Source organism: Anomalospiza imberbis, chromosome 4 (assembly GCF_031753505.1).
Source record: "Anomalospiza imberbis isolate Cuckoo-Finch-1a 21T00152 chromosome 4, ASM3175350v1, whole genome shotgun sequence".
NCBI lineage: Eukaryota > Metazoa > Chordata > Aves > Passeriformes > Viduidae > Anomalospiza > Anomalospiza imberbis.
In genome coordinates this window covers 8,221,670-8,248,588 of record NC_089684.1, presented here as the reverse complement: position 1 = coordinate 8,248,588, position 26,919 = coordinate 8,221,670, and positions in this window count along the sequence as shown.

Genomic DNA, 26,919 nt, shown 5'->3' with positions numbered 1-26,919 from the left:
TGTGGCAAACTGTTTCTGTGAGGCAGGCCAAAAGGGAAAATCAGGTAGTGACATAAAACTAAACCAACTAAAAAAGCCTTAGAGGCACTTGATTTTCAGGCTCCAAGGACCACCAGTTTGCTCTAATTTCCTCATACTAACTCATGTAAATGTTATATGTGTGGTATTAATGTGTCAGATTATAAGTATTAATAAATAATTATTAGTACATTAGTTATTAAAAAAATCTACTTGTATTTTAATATCTTGACTTTTTCTGCTTGAGGGAACTGATGTGAGATAGCGGATCCTGTTGCTGTATCAACTGCAGAAATTATCTGCAAGTCTGGAACTGGTCCCCTTCTTTTTTTTTTTTGTCTTCTATCTTATTTGACGAGGCAACTTATAGGGAGAATTTCAGAGCATCTGAAGTTTCACAGTTCTTAGAAAGACACAGTCTCCCTTGACTTTCCATGCTCCCATGCTCCCATCATGCTGACCCTCTACAATGCCTTCTGGAAACAGGAGCTGCCCCTCCCCAGTGCCTACTGGGCTGTCTGGAGGGCAGGTTTAGATTAGCTGTTAGGAAGAAATTCCACACTTTAGGTGCTGGAACAGGCTGTCCCGTCAGGTTGTGGACTCTGTCCCTGGAAATTCTCAAGACCAGGTTGGATGAGGATCTCAGTAATCTGGTCTAGTGGGAATTGTCCCTGCTCATGACAAGGGGGTTAGAACTAGGTGATCTGAAAGGTTTCCAGCCCTAGCCATTCTATGATTCCATGACATTCCAAAAGCAATTAATTTATTAATTCCATAATTGTCCTCTTTATTTCTCCTGAGTTACTATGTTGAGCCGGCTCAGTAATAGGCTTAGTGAGATGAGGACTGCAAGGGTGTAAAACAGATCAGGGAAGTATGTCGTTGGCAGCAGCAGGGGAGAGACTCAATGAGGGAAACAGGACCTCTTCTTTTGTTGGTAGTAGGCAGTTAGGCCGGCCTTCTCTTCTCTGCAAACTGTTGCCACAAGTTCCTAAGGAAAGACCTAGGCTGGATCTCTGGGTCCTGATAACTCAGCATTTTGGGCAAGCCTGTAAAACTGGGGCTTTCTTTTTTCAATATCCATCAGGTTTCCTGAAGCTATTGTGAATTGTCATCTCAGATCCTGACAGTGTTTCTCCTTTTGCTATATAAGAGAGAGTTTAACTACCAATTAATTGTTACCAGCCACAACACTAGACCCAAATGCCTTTTGATATGTTATCTGAAGTGTCTGCCTGCTGCCATTCCACCTTAGTAATCCTTTCTCTAGGTCTGCCAAGGACTGTACACATCTGCAACATGCAGCATTGAAAAAGGTGACTGACAGAAACAGGAGAAAAATTGCAGCTCTAGTGGAAGAAACAAAGGCAAGGGGAGGCTGCAACTGCTGCCCTCCTCCTCCACATGGACCTAGGTCTGAGCAATACTCTAAAAGACACGCAGTGCTGTCTGTGAAGGATGATTGATGGCTATCGCTTCCCATGCATGGATCATCCAGGGGATCTCTGTGCCTGCATCAGTGGGCTCATCGCGTAATTTTCTAGGTGTTAATGGTAATATCAAAAATTAAAAGTACTCAGGTTGCCTGACAGTGGTCAGAGGCCTTAGTGAACATATATAGGGATTTCAAAACAGAAAATATTTACAGATATTCAAGTGTATATAAGACATGCTCACATGTTTCTAATCATTTTCAGTGTAATCAAAAATGGTAATTATTTCAAAACTGTATTAGAAAAATAAAAGAAGAGATCTCTGAAACAGTTAAGGTGTTTGCCTTGATAGCATAGCGTTAAATGAATAAGGTGTCAGGATGTTAAAACACAGACACAAAGGTAATAGATTTTATTAACACACTTTGATCCTCATCTGGAGCTGCTTGATGTTCAGTTAGAAAGCTTTCATAAGCCAGAAGTGTTATTTCTCTGGGGTTGATGGTTTTCTTTTAATCCTGTGAGTGCCCAGATTTTATAACAAAATACAAAGATTTGTCTCAAACAGACATGTTAAGAATTCATAGTATCTATATCTCACTTTGAAGGTGTGCTATTGTGTCTTGGACTTTGATCCAAAAGAGTTTCCCTCAAAAGCAAATTAATATCTTTTATGACTATATTTTGAGTTCATTCATTTCAGATAAACTGCACCACATTAAATCAGTTGCAGAATCACTAAATGTGAGCTATACAAAAAAAAAAATAATTAAGTTCTTCAAAATTAGCACAGAAAGACTACTTTTGGTTTGTGTTTCTCAATTTTTTGTCAGATAAAATGAAAAATAATGTGGAACTATTTTTTTTAAAGCAAAGACCAACTTTTTCAGCTGTTGAAAATCAAACTATAATGACTGACTTGTTTTGTTAAATAACTTTTTTTATGTTCAGAGTAGCAAACTACCTTCCTTAAAGATGAAAGGAAAGGGAATAGGCTGCCTCAGGTATATTGTGACTGAGACAGATACATTCTCTGGTGAGCCCTGAAGTCCCCATTCCTTTTCATGCAGCAGAGAGGATGACACTAATCTACCATTCCGTCTCAACTTACAAAAAATTTGATCATATTTATTAAACATATTTCGGTAATATCTTAATAATTGCATGCACAAAACCCTAAAAATCAAAAGTCCAATGAAATAAAAAAAGCAAGCTGAACATGAAAAGAATGAGATTTTTAATTGAATAAGATATAAAAATCTAATTACAAATAAAGCATACAGATCCCTACTAAAATCAGAGACAGCACACAATGAATTGTCCCCAGCTTCCTTCTCTACCAGTAGCTTTCATGAAAGGGTCAATGGAATAATAGACCGAGATATGGACAAGGTAAGTCCCAACACAATCAGTAAAAAGCTAAATAACAATTCCCTTGATGGGAAATTTTAACCTTTGGGATGGATCATTCAGAAACTGGATGCAGCAGAACTGAAGAGTGTCATTTCAATTTTACTTGAATTCTCTCTAGAATCCAATACATAATTTCTCATCATAACAAATAAACATTCTCATGTTTGGGGTATATTTTAGCTGTCATCTGAGGAAAAGGCAAATACCATAGTATTTATTTACAAAACCCAGTTAGATCTTCCTAAATTACATATTGCTTTGTAAATAAGCAACCAGCTACCAAACAGATGCATATTGAGAAACATCCAGTGAACTCAACCAAGTTCCACCTATTTACAGCCCCTTCAGGGTGACACATAAATATATAATACACTAAGATGAGATTTTAAATGTAAATGCACATTATCATTGAGGAATAATTTCATACAAGAATGACAGAATTAGTAAAATAAACAGCTGTCTTAAGAATATGAAGTTTAAATGTGTCCAGCTGCCAGAAAGAATGAATATCAGAAGCCTGTGAAGTGTTCCTGTCATGCTTACACAGTATGTGCCATAAACGTGTGTTATAGTAAAGATTACTTTCTTTCAACGGAATAGATCAAAATATTTGAAATTAGAAGATTTTATATAGATATTAAATAATGCATCTAACACTTTTATGAATCTTCTTCCAAAAGCACTCTTAAATTATATTTTGCAAGCTTCTGTCTAAAGTAAGCAAGGTTAACAATCTATCTTAATGAAAATACAGAGGACTGAAACTGATTCAGTGATTTTCCAAAATGAAAGAAGCATCATGTCAAAATACCATTGTTGTTGTTATTATAATGTTTTTTGTACATCTAGAATTGTTTGTGTGTTTGTGCCGTCCAAACACTTTTCAACATCCTGGTGCTAAAACTTGATCTCCTGAATTTCTTCTCAGAGAGTTCATTGACTCTCTTAATTTGAAATATATGGAGAAGATGTTGTTTCCTGAAAGAAAAAAAAAACAACAATTACTATTTGTAGAGTTTAAAAGTTTGTACAATTTCTATTACCCATCTGCATTATAAAATGCAGAATAGCATTTTATTTTGTTAGTAGGAATACCCACCTATGGAAAAAAAAATCTATCAAGCAACGGCAAACCTCTGCTGATATGAACACAATCAGTATTTCACATGAGTTTTGCTTAAAGACCCCTTTTTTTATTAATTCCAGACTGCTAAAATCAGGGTAGATCCAGTCCAAGTAGTTTCCATCTGTTTTAAAACTAATGTTAAGGAGAAAATTAGGGTGCATGTAACAAATGTATATGTGTGCTTATTATCTTTGTCTTAGTGATTTTGAAACAGAACAAACTTGGATGGATCTAGAAAGTTTTACAAGTCATGTATTTCAGATATTAAAACCTTCAAATTCCAAGTTAAATTTGATGTTTTTTTTTTCTTTTCCAAACATAACACATTATATTATCACAGCAAATGGGCTTAGAAGGAACCTCAAGAAATTATCTTGTCCATTTCTCCCTCCTCAGGCAGGATCAGTTTATCCAGTGACATTTCTGACAAATGTTAGTTAAATCTGGTCCTAAAACCTTCCAAAACTATATTCCTTATATCTGTAAGGAATGTATTCTCACTCCTGGTAAGAGCTATGTACAGGTTAAACACTGCCTTAAACCACCCCCCCCCAAAAAAAAAAAAAACAATAAACAAAAAAACCCAAAAAACCACCCCCCCAAAAAAAACCCCAAAAAACAACAAAGACAAACAAACAAGTACTAGCCTGTAAAAACTAATTACAGAAGATCCTTAGGCTTTCTGATTCCTATTTGCTCACCATTGACAACTCGGAAATAAGAAAATAAATATCATTGCTGATTATCAAGGCTGGACAGATTTCATTTTTCAATTTGCTAGATACAAAGAAGATGCACCCCTGACAGGGCAAAATCTTGGTCTTTCTTGGTGGCAATTGGTGCTCACAGAGACTGACCCTGTGTATAACAGCAGGTTTTTGTAAATATGACAACCAAAACCACTGTGTGGGAAGGACACATGACCATGGCAGGGTGCATATACAACTCTGAGTACATGAAAATGGATGGATGTTCAAATGCCACCTCTGTCTCTCTGAAATTGTACTATGTATGGTACTTTGCATACCATAAATATAATTTAAAGATTATTTTCCCCTACTGATTCTTTGTTCTGTTTCCCTGTATGTGGATAATTATGGTAGAAATTTGGCTACAGCATTCTGAACTTGCATGATTTTTAGTAAGGACTACATGGATTTGAATCTGTCAGTTTGTCATAATGCTTCCTCAATATTACCCATTTAGTGTCAATTATAAACAAAAAATAGCCCACTTATTGTCTCATATTAGCATCCACATCCATAATTGTGCAGAACAAAAGGCATAAACTGAGACCATCTGCTCTCACTACAATAATCTACCTAAAAAGCCTAGCCAGTAACACAGTAAAAAATTCTGATGCATTTGTCTGGGATCATGCTGTTTAAAAGTCTTTTATTATTAAAATCATTACTGCTTTGGTCCATCACCTATTAAGACATATGTTTTCTCATTTCAAGTAAAATATTGTCTTTTTTTTAATACTGTAGTAAATTAAGATAGCGTGTAAGAAAAAAATTGTACATTTGTTTTATACTTCATTGTCACTCTCTTGCTGATGTTGACAATACTTAGACATTTCTTAAAAAAATAACTTATGCTGCAGATTTTTATTTTTTGACAAGTGCAGAACACTTAAACTCTTCTAAATTCCAGTACAAAACCATATCAAAATGTAAAATGTTAACCAGAAGTGCCACCATGACCTGAAAAGTTAAAAAAGAAAGAAAGAAAAGAATAGTTAAAATCCTACAATCAAAGAAGATTGTTGATGTTTAAAGAGAATGTATTGTGAGTTTTCTCAGCATTGGATATGTGGAATTTTTCCTGGCAGCTTGCAAGAATAGATAGGAGTTTAAGAAACATTCACATGAAAGTACAAAAGGCAGGCAAATCCCTGCTGATTTATGCCAGTGTCCTTATTCTATTCTCTAGCACATCAGACCTGTCAAGATATCTCAGTTTTTCACTTCTAACTAAAATAAGTAAATGAAAATAATGCACGGCAAATGCCCAGTGCTTTTAATACAATGCCTTAAATGTTTGGTTCTGATCAACTGCAGATTCAGTAAACATGTTCCCCAGCCCTCAATGGCGACCACTGAAACTTGATTACAGGCTGGTTGTCAATAGCAAAATATTTTTTTTTCCAAAAAACGTAATATAATGCTACACTTTCTGTCTGATTTTCTAATGTGCTAAGCACTCCTCTTTCTCCTTGATTTCAAATTGATTTTTTATATGTTCACAGCATGATTCATAAATTGTGTGACTTCTTTTCCATTCTATTTATGCTATGAATTCAATAACAATTTGCTTCACGGTATTCAAAAAAAAAACTTGGATAGAAATCAAAGTAAAATTATCCTTTTAGGAAACATGGTTTATAAAGTATAATACTGTTCATAAATTGACCCTATGACACCTGAAAACAAGAATCAAAAGGAAGGTCAAAAATTCATGTCTATTTCTAGTTTTTCAATCTTAGGCAACTTGTACAATTTTTGGATTACTTTCTGTCATTTAGGCTAAGAAGAAAAGGCTAATGTTATTATATTGATGATTATTGAGTCTATTTATCAGTCTCTGAGTTAATATCTTGCTGAGTTTTAAGTAAATTTTTGGATTAAAAGTCTCTTTCATCCCAGGTATGTCAAGAATATGAATTGGAGGTCTCAAAAAAAGGGCATATAGTTATCCATTATGTATTGGCCAACAGTAGCCAGCATATATAGCACATATACATGGGTGTTGGAATCGTGGATGCTGAGGATTTTAAACTTTCGGTGCTGAAAGGCACAGACTCACAAGAAAGCACTGCATTTGACCTGAGGCTGTGGAGAAGACTTCCAAAATTGATTAATAGCAGTGGGATTACGGGTGTGTAGTTGGTTAGAAGTGTGTAATATCACAGGGTGGAAAACTTGGAGTTTGGGTTTTTAGAACACAGAAATAAATATGAAGCAAGATGGAGGTTTTAGGGCAGAGGCAAATTGTTCTTCTTTCCCCTCTTCTTCCTTCTTCTTCATGGGTTTATGTGATGTTTTGTAATTGGACAGAAAATTCCTTATTGTGGACTTCGAGGGATCAGTTATTGGGTTAAAAGGGAAAATACTCTAGGTGTCATTTCTTAATTGGATAGTTTAGTCTTAAAAGACCTTGTAACAAGAGATAGTTAGCCATTTTGTGCCTTGCTAATGAAAGGCAGCAGAACTCATGCTGTGAGGCTGTAGCACTGATAAGAGACAATAAATACCTGAGTCCAAACATGAAACACCATCTCAAGTGCCTTCAATGCCAACCTCGACAGAGGTAGAAAAAACAAGCAGAGAACCCACACTTGGGCTCCATATCAGTTTGTGTGTGTAACTGAATCCTTAGCTTGAATGTATCAGTGAGACCATGTGCTGTTTTTTAACACTTCAAGGTTTTTAACATAGACATTGGGAAATGGCCAGGGAGAACTAAGGGATGAAGTGTGCTTGTCATCAGTAACCAAGCATTTTGCTCTGCTGCTTGTAGACCAACCTGCTTTTCTTTTTCAATTATTAACAGTCCACTTTTAGGCAATTCATGTGCAGTAATGAGTCTAACCTTCATAGGTATGAGAATTCTAGTTATGCATTTTGTATATTAATAACTCGGTAGCTACTTATACTTGATAAATCAAATAATTTCAAAATTTGCTCTTTTGTTTAAAGCAGAAATGGTTTGTATTCCTTCTCAAAAAGTGGCCAGATAATAAGTTATAATTCAGCCTCTGCTTCCCCCGCAAATTCAAACATACTTCCATAATGAAAGTACACTTGTGTTTGCTCTTAAAACTGTTGGGTAGAATTAGTTTCACTTACAAATATGAAAAAAATATTTGAAACTTATAAAACGTTTTGGTCAGTATTGAGGGTCTTATTTTTTAAGTTTAAAGTGGTCATTTTTCAAAATTCAATCTTATAAAATTTTTTTAAAAATTGAAAATAAATTATCACCATTTGGCCAATGAATGTTGGAATGCTATTTTGAAAGAATAGTCTATTATTTTGAAGAATGCTTATTTGGAAGAATAGTATATTATACATATTCCTGCCATTTCCAATTGGAAGGTCTTTCAATCTGTTCTGGATCATACAATATTTTTTCCCAAAGTCTGCACATTTCTGTCCAACTACCATATGAATTAATGTGTATGTTCAGAACAATGGCTAGTACCATGGCAGGTGTTCAAAAAATCATCATGTCATTATTTCAGCTTTCATCTCCTTCAAAATATGGTAATGTGGGCTGTATTTATGAAATCAGGGCTGAAATATACTGTGGTCTCCACCTGTTTGAAAAATAAGAAAGAACAGAGAGAGATAAGTGCAATACGGCATAGCAATTTTGACTAGCAATGTAAGCTAAAAAAAAGCTATGGATTCCTCTCTATTACTTTCCATTAGCATCAAATCTGCAAACATTTCCAAACATGAAAAAGCCTTTTGTGCATATTAACATCATCCAGCAATAGAAGAGACACTTCTTTTCCTGATAGATAATAGAACCATATCCTAATATTTTAAAACTATTTGTATATAAACTAAAAACTAAAACATAAACTATATCCTAATTTAAAAAAAGAATAAATATATAGTGCCTGTTTTTTTCTCACATAGCAAGACAAACACAAGCACTAAGTTTGTTTTTTTCTGACAAACTGCTCAGTATTTTCATAAACTAAAGGACATGATCTAGGGACCTTAAAATCAAGGCAGTACTCATAATAAAACTTTCAGCTGGTTGCCCTGGAAGTGGACTATATCTAGACAAAAAAGTGTAAGTTGGAACTATACTTGCAGAAAGAGATTAGCAAGATTTCCTGATTGAAATGGTTTCTTTCATTTCCCTTAGTCTTACCACCATTTATTAGACAGCATAAACCCAACTATGAAATAAAAATGACACAACTATGTTTCAAAAGGCTGCTGCAAATTCTTGGATACATGAGGAAGTAGTCAAACTTCAATTGGCAATTAAACAGAGATAAGGCAGCAGATACATTTCAAAAACTCTTGTGGATTTGGAACAGTTAAACTGATTTTATTTTCTTCAGAATATAGTTATGCCAGACTGAGTATTTAATGTATTTTTGTGAATTACACCTTGGTTTTAGACTGAAAAAAATATCAGTCATAAACCCCAAAATTATATAACTCTGTAAATGACTTTTAAAAGTTGTGATTTCAAATTTGGTTTTTATGTCAATATGTATTCACACTGTTTCAGAATATGTCCTTTAAAAACATAGTTTTTCTGAACTGCTAATTTTTACTCAGTTTGTATTAATTTATTTGTAATTTCAAGTTTTCTGTTTCTCTAGTAAGATGCAGTTTGATACTTTGAAATATGAAACTTAATATTCTGACATTTTTTCATAGTACGAGAAATAACAAAAGCAGAACTATATGCGGTTATCATCAGTCTGTACTGTAGCTTTATGCATAAGGAAAAAGTTGGGCCTTAGATCTGTATTTCTAAATATTTCAGCTATATGAGATATGAATGAACAAGGTGAGATATCATCTGGGTTCCCTTTACCACAAGAAACTGAATGAGATGATATTGTGAAGTCCCTTCCAATCTGGGCTGTTCTATATTTTTATGACTATATAAGGGTAACACACTTTTAAATGATTCATTTCAATAAGACAACTGATAAGAAATAACAGGTATGGACCAGTTACTTAGTAGTTGGTCTTGATGACCCTTGTGGGTCCCTTCCAACTCAGAATGTCCTGTGATTCTTTGCTTCTGTGATTCCCGTGCCTTTATGGTATCTACTAACATGTATGATAACTCCTGACTGGTATCTTTGCTATATTCTGTGGTATGAATAGAACACTAAATGAGTTTCTAGTGAGTAAGTGATGGTAAGTATGAAGTAAAGTATGATGAAATATGATAGCAGAAGGTCTCCATTAATATAAAATAATTTCTGTATTTTTGTAGGATTTGTAGGATTTTGGTCCACCTGAAGTCAACAGGTTTTGCAGACTCTGTGTTCCTTCCATTCTGTTAGGGTCATACCTAGGTATATGCTAGAGAAGGTGATTACAATATTATGTTGTGAGTATATTTAACATTTATTCAAAAGTTACAACTCCATGGGCCGCCCCCTCCCATTGCAGGAACAGTCTGAGGGTCTTGAAGGGCCTCGGGCTGAGTTGAAATGTGATATTAGACCGCAGAGTGAAGAGGGAAAAGGGACAGTAAGGCCAGAGAATACCCTCAGGGCTGAGACATTCACTGTGCCATTCTTTTAGCTGCTATCCTTTATAGTTTGTTGTTTAGGGCAGTGGTGAGAAGGTTTTTGGTTTTGAGTAGTTGTTTTATCTGTTGTTTGGGGTTTTTTCTTTGTTGTTTGCTTGGTTTTCAGATATATATGAAAATGTTTCCTGTGTTTTTCCCTTTGGCTCAATTATGGCTCATGTGTAAGGATCTACACTTCACTTGCAGCCACTTATAAAATTCCTTCCAGGAGAAATAAAATGGTTTATCCTATTTACCTTTTCCAAATGGTACATGCTGTCCTGCCTCAATTGATTTGCTTATGGCACTTACTAATTTTCAATATTGTGCCACTTTTCTAACAATAACAAGTAGAAGCATGAACATTGAAGGTTATTACTTACTAGCCACAGCTCAGTGCACCATATAATCAAATCCTTTGTCAGAGCATCCTGCCACGTAATCAGATCTTGTGAATTGTCAAAGGCAATTTTATAAATATATATATTCATTAAAACCTCAGTAAGCTTGTCATGGCATGAGATAAGCACATTTTTCTTTCATTTTCATGCTTTATATATGTAGTAATTACATTGTCTTCAAACAATTTCTACAGTGAGAAGTAATGCTAAATATATGTATAGCATACTATACATAAAATCTAATACCATCAGTTATTAGATGGAATAATTGATTTACTGCTTATTTTCCCCTGTATAACATCATTTAAATATTTATGTCATTAAGATTTTATAAAGAGCAATGTAATGCCCAACAAAAAATTAGAAGAATCAGGAAACCCCACAAAGAGGGCATAGCTTTCTCAGGTTCGTGTGCTTTAAGATGCCAGATTCACTTCTTGCTCTGGCAAAATGCTGGACACCTTTGGAATCTCTATTTATTACAAGGAACAGGTTGGAAGATTTTTCACAGTTTTTTGTTTTTAATTATTAGAATAATAAATTCCAAAATTGAAATAAAACTCTGTGAAAAGACTGCTCGGTTCAATGTAGGAAAAAAAGTATTAGACAAATATCCTTAAAAAGAAAATTTCATAAAAATTGCTGGGATTATTGCAATAATCTTAAATTTAAAAATATTAGAAAACACAGTAATTTAATGTAAAAATTTTTACAGAATATTCTGTATATTCAAAGCTTGTTTTCAAAAATTATGTGAGAACACAATGGCTTTAGAATCTCAGAGAAATACCTGAAGTTTTCAGAGGTCTATTCTATCTGTGTATGAGGCTTTAGTTATTTGCAGTGGTGCAGCCCCAAAGAGATATGCTGTGGGTGCTGCAGAAAGCATTTTATAGTTCAAATATAGTTTGTGCTTTGTCTGTAGTCTCCATACATCCTCATTGATTGTCCTCTAATTGGATGGTGATGATGAAGACATCTGCCAGATAAAAAAAAACATAATCAAGTAATATGTCAGCCAGAACAATAGTGAGGGAAAAAGAGAAAGGAAAGATAGAAGCAGTAACAATATCCCAATTAAAATGAAGAACAAAAGAGTTGAAGTGCAGATGAGTGTCAGTTTGCTTCAGACAGTACAATGAGACCTGTGCAAACGCATCTAAGATATGTTGGAAAGGAGGTGGCTATATCATGAAGAAAATAGTACTGAAATAAGTAATTGAATAATGTTGCCAGGATTTAGCAGTACATTTTCTCAGATGCATATTGTATGTGAATTGACATTCATGGAGTGAAGAGTTAGATAAACAGTAACCAATTATTGAAAACAAAATACTTTAGCCTCAGCTTTCCTTACAATCCTGATTATTGGATGTTGTGGTTTATTCATTTACTTTACACAAAAAAGAAAGAAGGTTATAGAGAGGCCATAGTTCTATTTGATATATCTAATATGATATCATATGCATGAGGTGTCATCTGCATTATCAAATTGCAGGGAATTTTTTTTAATTTAATTTTTGATTTTCGAACAACCATTCTGTCAGGTTATGAGTACGCGTAACTTAAAAATTTTCTTTAGTTTCAAAGGATGTTCATTCACTGCTGGATAGGTTTATGCATTACAAAAGTCCACAGGAACCTGCTTCTAGGCTAAATTATCAGTCCAGATATGAGTCCAAGAAGAGCTATGCTGCTGCAGCTCTATGTCCCAGGTTCAATACGTGGCAAGACTGAAGATACACATTCCCACCAGGCACATGCACACTGAGCACATATGTGCACTGCTCACAGCCAAAGCTGGCCACTGAGCACTGACACACACTCATTTACACCAACACAGACAGCACCAGCAGCTTCATGGGTCTTCCCCCTCACCCAGGCACACACACCCTCTGGCCTGTGGTCCAGTGCAGCTGCTGATACCCAGACCTTGCTCGCTCCAGGTGCTGGCATCACGGGCCTCTGCAATCCACTCTACTTGCTGGCACTCACCTTGCACATACAGTCACATGAAATAGAATTCCTTATCCAAGGAAAGAGCCAGAAAGGAATTTCAAAAAGTGTACAGACCACAGTGGTTAGGCACAAGGCATGGGCAGAAAAGCGTACAAAACTATTTAATCACCACCATCCCTTTTCATCCCCATATTATTCTTTTCACACACATTTCTCTTCCCAAATCACCTAGATCTTCCCACTTTTTGCTCCCCCTCTAAACATGTGTTAATAAGTCCTGTGCAGTTCCAAAATTCCCCTGCAAACATATTGTATCCCTCCCTGTAAAAAGTGACCCTCCTCAGTGCAAAATGTGCTCCTGCAGCATTGACACACTTTGATGTGATATTAGATGATCTTTAAGGTCCCTTCCAACCCAGGCCATTCTATGATTCTATGTATTTCGCAAGTAGACTTTTAAACAGAGGCTTTCCTGAGAAAGCTATGGGAGGGAACTGGACAGAATGTGCCTTTCTCTGAAGCCTAAATTTTTGTGCCTTAATTTTTGTGCCTTAATTTTTCACATTCTGTGAATTTGTGGAAATCAAAATTTGATGGGCTGACAACATCTGTGATGGTCCCGGGTGTAGCAGAAGCAAGGTGCTATTTGGGCTGCCCTCCTGCCATGGTGTCTGTGCCCCACAGATGAGCCTTTATCACGTATCACAGGTCTCCTATATGTATTAATGTCCATGGGTCTATACATCACAGGTCTCTTATGTGTATTTATGTCCACAGCCAAATGCCCAAAGAAGTTCTGACTTAATAACAGAGCTATTAGTTTTATAGTGAATAAATTGAATCACATACTTGAACTTCAGTACACAGAACTCACTTGAGACAGCCCAGGGTCCAAAGTGACTGATTCTCTGACTGGTTCTCTCTCACAAAACAGAGTAAGCTAGGGCAAGAGCATCTGGAAGCATATTCCTTATTATTGTAGAAAGATGCACCCTCATGAAGTGTTGACACTTGTCAATGCACTACAGTTTGTTAGGATTTTTTCCCTGTCTTCTATTTACCTGCATAGATATATACATATGAGTGATGCAAAGAAAAATGTAATTAGGCAGAATACAATATTGGGGTGTATTTAACAAATTTATCCCTCACAATGGGATTTTATCAAACTGAGGAGGTTATTGCAGTGCTTGTTCTTATTTTGGCAGTATTTGTATTTTAATTACTTGAGTGATGGATCTGCAGTGCATCTTGGTTAGTTTGCTCGAACTGGCAGGCTGGGAAGGGTACTCTTCTAAAGGGCAAGGCTATAATGCCAAATGATTGTGAAAAATTAGGAAGTCTCACTGAAATAAATAAGATGTCTATCAAGATGGACAAGTGCAATAAGAAGTAAGAAGCTGAAGAAAAATGATTTAGAAGATGGCCAAGCAGCAGTTCCACAGTTACGACCTGGTCTTAGTAGAGACATCACAGATTAATGAAATCGTGCTGTCATATTGCTGGTGGTATGAGCTTCTGGGAGACACAAAGCACAGCTTGTACAGGATATTTCCACTACATCCAGTCATCTATTGCTTTCTTCTTTTATTTTTTTTTAGAAAATTTCTGTAATATTTTTGTTCCTGCTCCAAAGTGATTTCATCACGTCTGGGCAACAGATTCACTGTCACCATCTGTTCCTAGTCCTTTCTTGAACAGTCTGGAGTATTACACTCAATACCCTTGACACGTCTAGTACCTCCTACAAGAAATTTGAATGTTCTCAATTTCTCAGACCATAGGCCTTTCTAGATCAGTTATCTACTCCAGTCAGCAGTTTTCTGACTCAATATTTTTATTAGATTATATCTTGTTATGAAGCTTAATCTATAGAACTACTGTTCCATACTAGATTTCATGGTAAGAAAGACCTGCTTGGGACACATACTTGGGAATACGGAAGCAACAATACTTATTGCAGACCAATGCATATCATTGCCCAGAGAAGTCATGGATCCCCCATCCTGGATAGGGGGATCAAGGCCAGCCTGGCTGAGTCTCTGAGAAACTTGGTCTAGGTGTCCCTGCCCATGGCAATGCAGCTGGAAATAGATTATTTTTAAGGTCCTTTTAAACTCAACCATGATTCCATTAATATTACAGAACGAGTCTGTAGCTCAGTCAAAATAGAGTTACATGGGGAAATGTTGGGACAGTTTAAAGCAAAAGAGATCCTGACATTCATCCCATATGAGTACAGTGTGGATGCTTGAGCTAAGAGGACCCAGAAGAAAATAAGTTTGAATGTAAAAATCAGAGTAAACCTTGAGGCATGGCTTAACAAAGCACTATTGCAAAAAAAAGAAGAACTGCATGAAAGACCCTTGAAGTGTGTCCTCTAGTCTGGTCAGTGCTGAGAAAGCATATACTAGAGCCTTTTATCCTACCGAAGGATTGGATCAGTTCTTTTAGGAAAGATAAAACAGAATTAAATAGTGGGAGATCAGTGAAGTAATAATGATAGATGATAGACAGCTACAAAGACAGGAGTATTTGGGGCTGATTAGTCTGGGGACAAGAATGCTGAGGGTATCAAGATCAGACAACCGAAAATGAGAAAAGCATAAACTCCCTCTCATAAGTCTAAGGCAAGGAATAGCAGGTAAAAGTAAATCAAGGAAAGTACACTATTAGATATCAAAAAAAAAATTATTTGCCAACAGTAAGGATGGTTCAGCACTAGCTTAAGAGAGGAGATTTTGTCTCCAAAACAGGGGATTTTAAAAAGAAAATTAGACAAATACCTGGTAGGTATGATTTCACTACCCTGGGGCATGGTATGGATTAGACCATTTCTCAATGATCTTTCAAGGCTTATCACAATGTAAATATCCAAACATATTAGTAATATTGATGCTAATACTATAAATTCTGTTGCTAGGGAAAAGCATACTCAATGCTTCTAGACAAAGCTACAAGAGGAAAAACAAAACAAAAACTGTTGCATTGTAGAGCAATCAGAAATTAGAATATGAAATATATTCATTCCTAGATTTAGAAGATATATGGTACTCCTAGTAAAGCCGTATTTTCTAGTCTGAAATCTTAAGGTATAGTTTATTGTATTGAAGCTGGATTTGGCCCTTCATTTTGCCTGTCTTGACCTTTTTCAGGAGTAATTTTTCACAGTGATAGACACTGGAGAAAATCTTGACATCTGAATTCTTAATCTTCTTATCTAATAAGAAATATGATAAAGGGTTGCATTTAAGTTTCTTTGTTCTTGACCTACAATGTGTCATTGTATCTGCTTATGATGATAAAGAATTGTATAATCTCATGAAGAAAGAGCAAGAGGAAGCTGGCTAATTTTCTTATCAAGAACCATTGTAGTGCTTTGATAAAAATGAAAACTTTGGACACACATAAGAATTGAAACTGATAAAAAGCATCTACTGGTTTCTGAACTAAAATTGCTAATCTTGCAAAAGGGGCCTGTTGTCATCATGACCTTCTACTAATAAACATTAAAATACAGAACTATTTAACTTAATTTTGTAGCTATTCCTGCAGTGCATGCAAATGGAATTTAATTAAAGATGAAAAAAGTTACATTAGATAATGTTTTTGACCTCCTGCCCAATTACTGTCTATAAATATACCAACCTCTGTTTCTGGCAAGCTTATTGCAAATGAAACAAAAATACATTAAAGAAATTTATCTATTGAATAGAGTTTGATACTATTCAGAAGCATTGGATGCTCTCTAAACACATTGGAAAAATCTTTTTTGTCTCAAAGACCTTGCAATTTCAAGTGCCAAAGCTGAGAAATGTGTAAATAAACACAAGCAACACAGGATAAAAATAAGCATGTGTGTGTTTCTTTTTGCTATTTTTGAAGTTGAGCATATATATTTCATCACCTACTTTTCTCCTCTCTTCTACTAAGCCATTTTGTCTTTCTTCAGTATTGAGCACCCATTTCTATCCCTACTCTTTTATGCACTTCTGATTCATTGGAATCAGTTACATTATTGTACATATTTTTAAATTAAGAGGTTGCTACTCTTTGCTATGCAGACATGTACATGTACATGACTGTAAGTGAACCTTGTTGTTGGACTGTTTGTTTCTTTGGATACTTGCAAATGTATATTCTGAGTATAAAAAATATATGCTGGTATGATGGGTTAAAAAACAAGAAGTAGAGTAATAACTATCATGTCCTAGATTCTATACTGGTTACTTTCATGGTTTTCAAGTTTCCCACAGCTATTCATGTATAGTCAATTTGTATTTAAAAAAGAGCATTTAAAGACTTTATTATTGAAATTTTTTGATCCTCTTCTTATGAGTAGATACAACAAATGGAAAAGAAGACTTTTCCTGCCTACCAGTCTCCAGAACTCATTTTGAAGCACTCTTCAAAGATTTCAGTTACCAAATAAAAGTAGTCTATCTAGGAAGTCCACCCTGCTTCTTTCTTCCCTAACAGATGTGCCTAAAATATGTTCAGGAGAAAGAATGTTTTCTTAGAATTTCAGTTCTCTCTAATGGCTCAATTTTAATTTTTTTGGTAGAGAATTTTTTCCTGTACTGTACACAATTGTGTCTTAATCTCACTATCGATGAAATGGCACTACAGCATTCAAAGATCAATCTTTCAGCTTTCATAATAGAAATGATGGCAAAAATAGTCACAGGCACAAAACAGATATTTAATTGTATGTTCTAAAGAGTTGCTGCTGTTCTCAGTAGAGCTGAAATTGCCATTCATTAAGGCATCAAAAAAAGTCCACAGTTACCAAAAAAAGAAACATCCAAAATAACTAAAATCACAGCCAAATGCAGTAATAGCCAGTTTATCATCAAAGCGATAGTAGTTCAATCTACTCAAAAAGTATGAATAAACTTTGTCAGCTCCTGTATTCATGGAGGAAATAAATGATAAAAATCTTATTTAAATCAGAAAATTAAGCATATTGACTAATTTAACTGTCTTGAAAGATTAAGACCCTAAAGTAGATTCCAGACTTAAACTGAGAAGCATTGCTATGTACCAACAGCGATCTACTTTGTACGGAATAAAGAATTTGTAAAGGAAAAAATGACACAAATTTCTACTCATTTCCAGTGGCCATACTAAAGCAGAATGACACCCTCCAATTCATTTTTAGGGATGAATTTGCACTAAACCTTCTCTTTTGTCCTCAGCGCTCTGTGATGTTTAGATGTTAGCTCTCTTCTATAGTTATATGAAAAAGGGCTTAAACGAATAAAAAACCTGGTTGGATTTTAAACATTTCTGCCCACAGAAAGTGGAGCGAGACAGCCAAGTCAGTTTATTCTGAAACTTATGATGTTCTGATAGGTATTAGCAAATTGAAGTAACAAGAATAAAGCAACTTTAACCTAGGACTTATTCAGCCATAAAGCTAGAAAATAAGAAATCTGAATCTCTGAAATCCAGGTATTTTAACAGAACACTTTAAAGTGCATACTTTATAGGATACTGGTAGCTACAGAAAATAGACGAAAAAAAGAAATGTATGTAACTCTTCCCAGTGATGAGGACAACTCAGAAATTACTGCCATAACCACAAGTATAGAGTCAACCATCTGCAGTAGGATTACGTTAATTTTGCAACAACCACTTACAAAACCCATTTTCTGGAATGCTTTTCTCCAGACAGCACTTTTATTTAATTCAGCAATGCTAGGCATGTCAAACGCACTTGAAAACCTTTATCACCTATGCAGAATTCCATACATGACCTCGAAAAAATGTTGGTTTTACTATTAATGTAATTTCTACAAATATATTATAACTTTGTCACAAGAAATAAGACAGTAGTTGAAAAATTATGGAATATTTCCAAAAAGGTTTTACTTCTTTCATAATTTTAAGTGTGACATTCTTATTAATAAAAAAAACTACAGCAAGGAAAATATATATCTATTAACTTCAGATCACAGCAGACAACATATAAATAAAAAATCTTGTTCAGAAAAGTGCTAGTAATAAAATTATAGGTAGTTTATAATCACATGTGGTGAAGTTTTTGCAATTTGGATCAGTTACAATAATCTTTTTTGTAGAATACACAGTTTACAAAGCAATGCTACCTTTCAGAGAGCAAGACTGCATTCTCCTCATCTTTCTTTGATTAATTGCAAAATTCATTGTGCCTGGTCTTTTCCCTTCTGCAGCTGTGTGTTCCCACTTGCAGGAGTGGTTAATTCAAAAACACCTTTATGCTCTCCATGAGCTGAGGACATGGCACTTAAGGTAATGACTTACTATGAGACTTACAGAGATCTTCCAGTGAGATTTTTCTGTCTGAGCTTAAAGTATAACAACAATTTTCATTTAACATTTTATTAGATCAAGAAGTGATCCTCAAACTATAACATTTCTGCTATATTCCAAGTTATCTACATTTAAATATGCACTTAAAAAAAGTCTTACCTTTTTTTTTTTGTGTATAGGTGTATGTTAAATTCAAAGTTGGCTGTATCAAATAGTCTTGAAAGACCACACAACATGGAGTAGCTATGCTAATAATCGTTCAATAAAAAGTATGTTTCTGATTTTTAAAAATTCTTTACTGTATATCCTTCTCATGTCAAGACCAAGCAAAATCTACAAAATGTCTAATTACAAGAGTTTGGATATGACACTTTAAAAAAATATATTTTGTGTCATAGCTTCACAGAATGTAAGGCCAGAAGATCTCATTTCAAACATCTAATCTGACTGCATAAATACCTAGATTGAATTAACTGAACTTCAAAACAACTTGAAAACTACCAGATTTATCACTGGTAAACTGTTTCTAATATTTGTAAGAAAAGAAAATCCAGAAGATGCCAACAACTAACTACTTTCTTATTAAAACCACTTTAAAAATAAAGACCAGAAATGTGCTGACTAGTCCATTTTATATGGCTATTAATATTTACAAAATATAGACATCTTAAACAAGTATTCTCTCTATTGAGGATGAAAAAGACTATAAAGAGAATGATAAAATTATTAAGAAATCTCTTAAGAGTTGAGGTTGCTGTCTCAGTTAGTTAGCAATTTTCTTATCACAGCAGTAACTTCAGATTTTGAGAAGCATTAGCAACCAAACTTAGCTCATGTTTTCTCTTTGAGAATAATAATTGCAAAAACTTATCTTTTTCATATAAAAATAGTCATATGCTTGTTATGTGAACAATTAATAGGTTGGTTCTGATTTAAGAGGAAAATAAACAAACTTTTGTAGATTTGTAAGAGAATAGAAATGAAAGTGACTATGCAATAGAAAAAATATATTTTGTAACGAAAAAATACATGAGTTTAAAAAAAGAACAGCTTTGCCTTGGTCATTCTTGTATTGTTGTAAAGAAAACTGGTGATAATATCTTCAGCCTGCAAAGATATGACAAGATTCAGTGCTAAACATAAAAACAACAACAGTGCAGCATAATGTTAAAGGCAATCATACAATTTATGAAGTGTCATATCTCATCTTATGACACTAAAAATGTTAAAATTAAGTCTGAGTACTTACTCTAGAAGACATAGCTCAGTTCTTAATACTAGATACTTAATACTCAGTCCTTTATGCTAGACTTAATTTCATGGCCAGCACAGATTTGGTCTCCTGTCCTTGTCTTCAATCAACTCAGACTCAATGGTAAAGAAAAACAAAAAGATAATGACTTATTAAATATTAAAGACAAATAGAATCAAAAACACAACTAAAAGAGGAATATACCCACAAATATTTACTTTGCTTAAATTCTAAAATTCAAAAAAATAACAAAACCCAAAACAAACTCTGATTTTCTTGTTGATTTACCTCTAGGCAAGACTGTAATCTCATGTTGTGGTCAACCCTGGTAGGCAACTAAACACAGTACAACCACTTGCTTGCTCCCCCTCCAGCGGGATGGGGGAGAGGACTGGAAGGGCAAAAGTGAGAAAACTCATGGCCTGAGATAAAGTCACTCTAATAAGGAAAGCAAAAGCAGCACAGAAAAATAAAAAAATTCATCTACTCTTTCCCAGGGGGGGAAAAATTTTGCCATTTTCAGGAGAGTAGGGACCATCACACATAACAATTACTTGGGAAGAGAAATGCAGTTAGTCCAAACTGGCCCCTTCCTCCCTCTTTCCCCTAGCTGTTCTTGCCGAGCGTGACAACAGATGGTGTGAGATGGCTGGGGTCAGCTGTCCAAGCTGTGTCCCCTCATGACTCTTTGTGCACCCCCAGACTACTCACTGGTGGGACAGTGCAAGAAATAGAAAAGACTTTGACTGTGTAAACTCTGCTCTGCAACAGCTGAAAAATCCCAGTGTTGACAACATTCTTTCAGTCCCAAATCCAAAACACAACACCATACAAGCTTTTAAGCAGAAAGTGAACTCTATCCTAGCACAAACCAGCACACCTTATTTCTGCAAGTTGTACATACCTATTCACTCTATTCCTGCAAGACATTAATTGACAAGATTGTCATTGTAAGTTACCATCGTCATTTTGAAAAACATTTCCCTAACTTTTATAAATTAAATAAAAAGCAAGCCAATTCTCAAAAGAAAAATTATCATGAGAGTGAAAATTCATGAGATGCGAATTTAATTCCACTACTTTTATTTAGGCTTGACTTCTACATCCTTTCCAAAAAGAAGTGGTCTAAATGACTTCATGTTTAAATAAAGAAGCTGTTAGTGCTTAACCATATAAAATTGTCTAAATAGCCCATTCAAAACTCTTCAGAAAAAACTCTTTTTAAGTAGCCTCTTACAACTCCATCTCATTTCTTTTGATTGTCTCTGTAAAATCAAATGGTGGAGTCATGCTGACCTGAAAACTTGCCGAACAGATTCAGGCTGGTGCCATGAGGAGAAAGGAGAGAGCTGTGTTTAGCTTCCACTTTCTTATACCAACAAGACTAATCTAGGAACAATGATCTTGAGTTGAGAAGAAGGTCAGAGAAATTACCTGGTTCAGTTCCAAACACTTTTAAAAATATCCCTTCTCTCTAAATAAATAGAAGAGGGAGGACACTCTCAATCACTGTTTTCTGGGTTCATAACGAACTGTTGTCATTTTCTCTTTGGCCTCATTTCTTCCCAAGATTTTTCGTTACGTGTTTTAGCTGATGAATAGCCAATCTGCTACTTCATATGCAGTACATGATAGGTAGATAATTTCATCAGTTATAAAAGGAGACTAAATATTTGTTCTAATAAATCCAAACACTCCATTATATATAAAAACTTTTCAGCTCTTAAATTTTTTGTTAAAACTATTGTTAAAAGTATCTTTCTTTTCGACAGTTATTTGGTCATGTTGTTTTATTGAGAATAATTACATTGCTTCTTCTCAGCATTCTTGAGGGTAGAGGCCATTGACTATTCAATAGATACATAAAAGAAATTTCTTAACCATTGTCAGAAAATGAATTACTCTGTTAGTATATGGGGGCTTTATGCTTATATGGTTTTTTTTTTCTATTTGGCAGCCTAAATGATCTTGCTTTATTATACATAAATGGTTTCATTACTGAACAGTACGAGTTATTATAACCTATCATTTCATGAAGTTTGTCATCTCAATTATCTGGGGAACAAAAAACATGTTCTCTATTTGGAAAGAGATGTTATTTGTAAGTATTGCTATTGCCAAGACAAGTCATCATTGAAAGTGCAGTGATGTTATTTCTCTCTCACATAAATATCTACACAGGACAGAACTTATAATAATACACAGAGTTCAGTGACTCCTTTCAAAATATTTTACTAAAATTAGCAAATGTTAGTGTTTAAAAAAAAAAAACAAGAGTTGTTTGCAAAGTTCTGGTTTTTTTTTGCCAAAGAGGACCACAATCACCTTTTCATATCTCTGTGCATTGATATATAAACAAGTCTAATCTTGCAAATTTTGAGCACCTTTTAAGAAACAATTTTTTTTAATGTTTATGATCTGTCTCAGAAGGAAAATATTTTTAAGACGTTCACTTAGTTATTAAACAAAAGATTAATAGTAATGAAATATGCTATGCATTATATACTTACAGTTTCACACAGACTCAGAAAAAATATAAACATTACAAATAAATGTTTTGGAGTTTTTCTAATAGCTCAAATTAGATGAGAGAGAGTTAAAGCAAGACATTATAATGTCTGTTTTATTGTCAGTGGTAATATTGCCACTGATTAAACAGTCTTTTTCTTAAGAAATATACAGATGTATTGAAAAATATTTTTTACATCAAGATAGCTTATTTATAAAAATAGATATAAAATAAAATAGATAACAAAATTGTCACATTACGACAACACAAAATGTGTGTGAATGAGTTGCTATATACTTTAATAATGGATATAAATCAAAGAGAGCATTATTTAATGTTTGGTAATGACCTAATATTTAAAGAGAGAAGCCTAACAGTACTATTCAAAATAATGATGAATTAATTTTGAAGCTCCTCTCGCTTCATCTACTTCCCAGGTTTTACCGTGTAACATTTACAAGCAGAGTTCATTTCTTCAGACCTGTTAATGGTGGTTTTCATCCTTATTTTCCCACGACTTATTCTTCTTATCTAATTGTGCTACACTTGCTATGATCTCATACAGCTCTGTACTAAACAGGAAAAGGTAGTAATTTTCTCCATCTTTAGTTTGGTAACTCCAAATGAGATATAAAAATTCTGCACAGCCCTCCAAGCTTTCTGTTCTTTGAAAGCATTTGTTTGCATTAAAACAAGAATATTTTCTCCTTGTTTGAAAAGAAACAGCACATGAAATTTGCTTAAGAGTCTGAGACTGTAGTAATCATATTTATTCTAAGTGTTCCTTCGAAAGTTAGAATATTTATTACAGAAATTTATTTATATAAATATTACTTGTATAAGAAAGAACATTTTCATTAACACATACACAAAAATGGTGAATGATAATTTGAAGAAAAAAATGGACCTAGGAATTTTTTTGTACAATGAAATTTGTGGTTACATATCTCATTGACAACACTGGCTGATTCCAATATTATAAATCTAGATTAATTAGCATTTCCTAGAAAATTACAAAAGAAAGTGGGAAGCAACTCTGGTTTCCTCTGCAAAACTCTCATACAAATGTTTTCATTGATAAGTGCAGTGACATGCAAAACCTCTGATACCCAATATTTTCCAATTTTAAGCATCATGATGTCAGTTTAACAATTAAAATAAGCTTAGCTTTGAGGATACAAATAATCTTTTAAAGGCATATAATTTCAGCTCCTGTGGGGCAGTTCACATGATGACAGCTCTGCAAAGGTTGTATATTTTCTTGAGCAGAATACAATTAAGAAAAGCAGCATAACATGTGCTTCTGCAGATGGCATGTGAAACATAGACTGTTACATTACACAGAAGAAATTCCCTTCAACTTATTTGACAAATTAGGAATGAAAAATTTCATTCTACACTTTTCATCCCATGTCATGAATGAGAGGTCATGTTTTCTTCAGAAGTACTTCATTCTTTGTTGATCACTAAGAATTGTTCAAATATCATTCAGCTGGAGAATAACAGAACTTAATGTGTTTATTTAAATGTACCTTTTTGTTCCCTTTTGTTCCCTTATATTCCCTTTTCCAAGCTGTTTTAGAGTAAAAGAGACATTTACTAATAAAACTGTAGGAAAAGTTGTAAGAGATAAACACAGTTTTCCCTTTCTTCCACAAAACTCTTATTAAAGAAACATTCACAGTGAAGTTACCTGGAATATTTGAAGTTAAGGCTGTATTTCTATACCTTGTGACACACAAGTAAAACTATGACTTGCATGGGAAGATAATTTTGTGTAGAGATTCTAAGAGGAAAAGTCTTGATTTCAGCATTTTTCCCTTCTATAGCGAGAAGTAAATTATTCACTGAGCTCTCTAGGGGTTACTGAGCTGGGATTCCTGAAGTTAAGAGAGAAAACAAAGTACAGTGTTTCTGCTGCTCGTCTCTTGAATAGACTTGGTAATGCAAAATTTAGGTGTAGAAGTAAATTGCTCAAAAGCTTATTGCTTCTCTGTTTCCAAGATTTGTACTACTGGTTACTGTTAAAAAATAGTACTAAAGTAGCAGAACATTTCTCTTCAGTGGCTTCCATCTATAACATATAATCCATTCCTGCTAGCTCTTTTAGTCATATTCTTTGCAAAATGTTTCATAAGAAGAGGACCAGAAAATACAAATTTAATATTTCAGTAGCTAGTTCCAAAGTGTTCCCTTTTAGGGCCATCACTCTTCAATATTTCTGTAAAAAAACTCAGACACGGGGCTTGAAGGTAGACTGGGTAAGTTCACCAATGAAATTAAACTGGGAGGAGCTGCTGACTCTCTCAAAGGCAGGGAGGCCCTGCAGAGAGACCTCGACAAATTAGTCAGCTGGGTAATCACCAACTCCATGAAGTTCAACCAGAGCAAGTGCTGGAGTCTGCACCTGGGCTGGAGCAACCCTGAATGTACATAAAGACTGGGGAACAAGACCCTGTAGAGCAGTGCTGTGGGAAGGAGTCTGAGAGCCCTGGTCAGGATGAGTCAATAGTGTGAATGGGTGAATGGAAAGTCAGCCGTGTCCCTGGGGGCATCAGGCACAGCATGGCCAGCTGGGCAAGGGAGGGGATTGTCCCGCTCTGCCCTGCATTGGGGTGGCCTCACCTTGAGTGCTGGGGGCAGTTTTGGGTGCCATAATATAAGAAGGATGTAAAGTTGTCAGAGAGTGTCCAAAGGAGGGCTCTGAAGATGATGAGGTGTCTAGAGAAGTCATGTGAGAAGCTGCTGAGATCACTTGGTCTGTTTAGCCTGAAAAAGAAGAGACTGAGGGAAGACCTCACTGACAAGATGACACCCAAAACCAGGGACCAATCTCCTTCTTCTCTGTGGTGACCAGCAATGGGAATTAAGAGAATGGGAGGAAACTGTATCAAGAGAGATTTAGGTTAGATATTAGGAAGAGGTTTTCTACCCAAAGAGCAGTTGGAACTAGAATAGGCTCCCCAGGGATGGGGCCATGGCACCAAGCCTGCCAAATATTCAAGAAACATTTGGACAGTGGTCTCAGGTTAATGGATGGGATTCTTGGGGGGATCCTGTGCAGAGCCAGGAGTTTGACTTAATAATCCTTGTGGGTCTCCTTCAACAGAGGATATGCTATGACTCTATGATTCTGTGTTTTACATGAGAATATTTTTGCTTTGGATCCTATTTGTAAAATACAGAAAGTTTTAAAGACATGAAAACCCTGGAAGAGAAAAGCCTGAAAATATTGTTCAGAGTCAATGAAGGTGTGAGACTCAGACAATCAAACATTCTAATTTGTGCTTACCCAGTCTGAATGCAGTGGACATATTTCACTTCCCTGTCATGCTTAGATCCACTGTTGCTAGGGAGAGAGGATACAGTGGTAAAATGATTTTATGTACTAAAATTGATTTAAATTACAACAGTGATTCTCACATTAATCCTTTTAATTGCTCTTAGGAATTATGAAATTAATTAAGAAATATCTTGTGGCATCCCCTCAATTTAAAAAATAAAATATTGATTTAACTCATTGAATGATTACCACCTTGTGAAAAGTAATCATCTTAGCTTTTTATTTCTATGAAGGAAAAAATAAATCAAAAAGAAAATGAAAGTTGAATGTGCCTGATAAGGAAAGATTCCTCTTTTGAATCCATTTCACCATCTCAGTGCCTACCTTATCAGCTAAACCAGATGAGATTAGTGGTATCTTGAGTCCCATTAAGAGAAGAAAGCTTTTGTTTTTTACTGGGTAACACTCAATTTCCTGTCATCTTCTCTCTTTCTAAGCCTTTGTGTTCAACTTAAACTGCTGGGAAAATACATTAACCTTTAAAGGGAAGTGGCAAAATAATCTATTTTATGAAATACAAAAATATTTCCTTCAAGCTATAGTATTATATTTTCTTTCTGCACTCATTAAGTGTTTATGTAGTGTTTACAGTTGCACACTGTTAGCCAGATTTAATTAGGTGACATAGGACATTGAAATATATTAAGAGATTCCTGCCACAGCTGAAGATATGTAACAGGAATAAGATGATGAGAGGAATTGCAAGGGTGGCATTAAACTTATATCTGCATTACCCAGTCCTTGGTTCTCTGTATTCTGGAGTTCTTCCTCTAACATTTAGAGTATTCTCAGTCTAATTGCTAATCACATTGCTTGTCATTGACTACAAGGTGTGAAAGGATAGGAAACTCTTGCTCCTCCTCTCATTTCTTTACACCTTCTGTACCAC